The following is a 4,286-nucleotide window of genomic DNA, read 5'->3' as shown; positions in this document are numbered from 1 at the left end:
TCTATTTGCCATGGAGTGATGGGACTGGATGCCATGATCTTAATTTTCTGAATGTTGAGTTTTAAGCCAGCTTTTTCATTCTCCTCTTTCACCTTCATCAAGAAGCTCTTTAGTTCCTCTTCACTTTCTGCCATAAGGGTGGTGTCATCTGCATATCTGAGGTTATTGATATTTCTCCCAGAAAGCTTAATTCCAGCTTGTGCTTCATTCAGCCCGGCATTTTGCATGATGTACTCTGCATATAAGTTAAATAAGCAGGATGACAATATACAGCCTTGATGTACTCCTTTCCAAATTTGGAACCAGTCCATTGTTCCATGTCCAGTTCTACCTATTGCTTCTTAACCTGCATACAGGTTTCTCAGGAGGCAAGTAAGGTGGTCTGGTATTCCCATCTCTTTAATAATTTTCCACAGCTTGTTGTGATCCACACAGTCAAAGGCTTTGGCATAGTCGATAAAGCAGAAGTAGATGTTTTTCTGGAATTCTCTTGCTTTTTCTATGATCCAACGGATGTTGGCAATTTGATCTCTGGTTCCTTTGCCTTTTCTAAATCCAGTTTGAACATCTGGAAGTTCTCGGCTCATATACTGTTGAAGCCTGGCTTGGAGAATTTTGAGCATTACTTTGCTAGCATGTGAAATGAGTGCAATTTAAATGAGCCTAATTCAGTAAGCACTCATTAAACTGTGCCTTTAATTTTTCCCCTCTAACTGCCTCCTCTCTTGGGTGATTCAGCTATGAGGATATAAAGATTAATTTATCATAGCATAAAGAATTCCTGGTTCAGACTGCATGCAGTTAGGTGGATCATGTGTCCCCCACTTTGTTATTTCACCTGGGTTGGCTTGAGTTGCCACCCCCCAAGTCATTCCTTTATTAAACCAACATTCACAGCAGAGGGACTGTCCACATCCTTGTTTATCTCCACTGTATAAATTAGAAGGAGCTGAGAACAGTGGTTTGGTTTGGTTTTGATCTCAGTGGTTCTATCAACCTTCACTGCTGTTAGAATCATTTGGGAGCATTACAAAAGCACCAGAGATGGACCCCATTCCTTCACTTACCCCTTTATCCTGATCAGATTGCTTAAAAGTTCCCCTGATGATTCTCACTGAAGTCAGGCTGGAGAGCTACTGTTCTACATGAGTGCTTCTCAACTTTAACATCCATCTGAGTCACCTATAGAGCTGGGCCCCTTCCAGTCAGTAGGTCTGGAGTGGAGTCTATGATTTGCAGTTCTTACAAGTTTCCATGTAATGTGGATGCTACCAATCTGGGGCACAGTGCTTTTTATTTTTTATTAAGTATTTGTTTATTTTTGGCTGTGCTCAGTCTTCACTGCTGCAAGGGCTTTTCTCTAGTCATGGTGAGCAGGGGCTACTCTTCGTTGCAGAGCATGGGCTTCTCATTGCAGTGGCTCTCATTACAGAGCACTGGCTCTAGTGTGTATGGGCTTTGGTAGATGTGGCCCATGGGCTCAATAGTTGTGGTTCTTGGGCTCTAGAGCACATGTTCAATAGTTGTGGTGCACAAGCTCAGTTGCTCCACAGCATGTCTAATCTTCTCAGACCAGGGACTGAACCCATGTCTCCTGCACTGGCAAGTGGATTCTTTACCACTGAGCCACCAGGGAGGCCCTGGGGAACACTCTTTGATAACCGCTGATATAGATGAACCTGAGTGGACCTTTGGGTTTTTTTCCTTCCCAGCATCATTTTCCACTCTGGTAAGAGCTCGTGACTTGCCCTTAGTGAACTACGCATCCTCATATCTTAGGCCACAGATGTAAGTGGCCTCCCAACTTCAGAGGCAAGAACATGACCAATTCTGGCCAGTAAACAGAATCTGCACCCTGGCTCCAGCGAGTGATTGGTTCAGCAATGGGCATGTCACTTAACAGTCAAGTGAGAGTCAGCCCTGGTACTTTTGGTGGAACTCTTGGGAAGAAGCGCGAAGCTGGTAAGATGGAAGCCTGGGGCTGCTTGGGAAGAACCTGCCCAAGGATGAAGCAGGCAAAGGAGAGCAGAGGAGACTAGAAGAGACCAAGTCCTGATGATAACCTTCTTATCTCCTGGATCCAGCCAAGCCTGAATTCAGACCTAAATATTGCAGTTATCTGGGTCAATAAATTCCCTTTTGGTACATCACAGGGACTATAACCAACATTTTATAATACCTTTCAGTGGAGTATAATATATAAAAATATCAAATCACTATGTTGTGTATCTGAAACGAATATAACATTGTAAATCTACATTTCAACAAATAAATTCTCTTTTTAGCTTAGGCCAGTTTGAGGTAGGTTTTGTCATGTGCAGTTCAAGAAGTGCTGGGAATTACCTGGTGGTCCAGTGGTTAGGACTCTGTGCTTTCACTGCCAAGGGCCTAGTTTTGATTCCTGGTTGGGGAACTAAGATCCCGAAAGCCATGCCACTTAGCAAATAAAAGAAAGAGTGCTGCCTACATGGAATATCTAAAGTGCCTTCCCACCCAGAGACTGGGTGGGACTCCAGGTTCTATCCTGGTTGCTGCTCCCATTAGGCAATGATCTTCCAAAAGCCCCCAGAACGGAGCCGCAGAACTCCTAGAGGTCATTTAGTGCCATTCTCCTCCTTGTTTCTGTGGGGAGACCTGGGCCACAAGGAGGGGCGAGGTCGTGTCCTGAGTCATGCATACAACAAAGCCAAAAGGATATCAGATCTTGGCTCTGTCAATAAATCCACCCAAACCAGTGGGTGATAACAGCCACCAGTGCGATGCCAAAACACTGACAAGTCTCCTTCTCAAGGACACTCACGGAGGGACGGAGGCTCCCTCCTTCAGCATGAGAAACAGTGTTTCTGTGTCTCAGTTTCTCTAATTGCAGTTGAACAAACACAGAGGTAAATTCTATTGTTCTTAATAAAATGGAGTTTATGGAAATAGGGAAATTTTTTTTCAGGGGACAAATATGAGCAAAAAGAGGAAAATAAAACCCCCAGTAATCTCACCACTTGTGCCAACATTGACAACATTTGAGGAGCGTGTTCCTTTGTGTTTGTTTGCTTTATCTATAAAGATTTACGTCAGGTAAGGTGGAGACTGGCCCTGAGAGACCCAAACTACCTTCAATCAGGAATGAATTGGGGTGAGTCTTAGAAGTGAAAGAGGAGGAGATTTCTTCCAGTCTTGGGGGTTGTATCAGACAGGGTTCTTCGTGCAAGCACCAGAAATGAGAGAGGAGGGGATTCTTTTGGAAGACCAATGGGAGCTTACATAATTGATAAAAGACTAGAAGAGCAGACTTGGGTCAGCAGGAGTTAAGGAAACTCTGAGGGTCAAGAAGAAGAAAGTAGGAAAACCGTCATTCACTTGATAGGGACATAGGTCAGGATGCTATCCGTGATCCACCATGGCTATTGCCACAAAGAGAATGACCAGAAACCATTCCTCTGTCCTTGCCAGAGTGAAAGTCTTGAGGAAAGAGCATTTGAGACCACATGTTCCCCGCTAGTTCATCCAGGTAAAAAGAAGAGGGACCTGATCTCTTTGACTTCAACTGGAGGAGGCCAGCCGTGGAAGGAAGGATTCAAGAAGTACTGCTCCCTCAAAATAGTCAGGGAGGGACAATTTTCCTTAATGAAACTAGGGTGCCCTGAGGAGGGGGATGGGTGGGGTACAGCCTCAAACCAAGAGTTACCTTCTAGAGAGCTAGAGAGGGGAAGAGCTTCAGGGCTGCTGCTTCTAGGGCCAGTTTATCACTGATGCTGCATATCAGTCTCAACCCACTACCCCAGCACACTGTTGACACACCTGGGAAATAAAGCAACCATTTTTGAGTGTAAGTGGAAATAAAGAGCCATAACATTGGGTGTCCAGGCTATGTGTCATAGGGTGTGTGCAAGAAAAGTTTCTTCCTTTTCCCAAATCCCCCTGGGAAGCACCTGCAGGACCAGTGAGATGGAATTTGCCTCCATCAATGAAGTGGTTTCCTTAGAGGGCAGGGGCTGTACCTGGTGCTGGGTATTGTTGACTGTGTGTCCCCAGGCTCTGGAGATGTGTTAGAGGAGCACTGACTGAGGGCAACCCAGCTGCCCGTTTTTAACAGTGTCCCCATGTGGCAGAATTCAGCAACTGCAGGATACACACCTGTCAGGCTTCCAGGTTTTTCTCCTTCAGGAGATGACAACGAGAACTGCCCCTTTGGACTAAGTAACTGCTCTGAGAAGGCAATAGCACCCCACTCCAGTACTCTTGCCTGGAAAATCCCATGGACGGAGGAGCCTGGTGGGCTACAGTCCATG

The 4,286-nt window shown here is 45.3% G+C and overlaps 1 protein-coding gene across 2 annotated transcripts in view; it reads right to left on the bottom strand.

Moving 5' to 3' along the window:
• Positions 1-4,286, bottom strand: part of ARHGEF37 (Rho guanine nucleotide exchange factor (GEF) 37) — a 92,395-nt gene that overhangs the window by 12,784 nt on the left and 75,325 nt on the right. The gene's annotated exons all lie outside the window — the stretch shown is intronic.

This window comes from Bison bison, unplaced genomic scaffold, assembly GCF_000754665.1.
Source record: "Bison bison bison isolate TAMUID 2011002044 unplaced genomic scaffold, Bison_UMD1.0 scf7180017864291, whole genome shotgun sequence".
In the NCBI taxonomy this organism is placed as follows: domain Eukaryota; kingdom Metazoa; phylum Chordata; class Mammalia; order Artiodactyla; family Bovidae; genus Bison; species Bison bison.
Note: the sequence above shows the minus strand (reverse complement) of the source record. Positions and strands in the feature narration are given on the sequence as shown.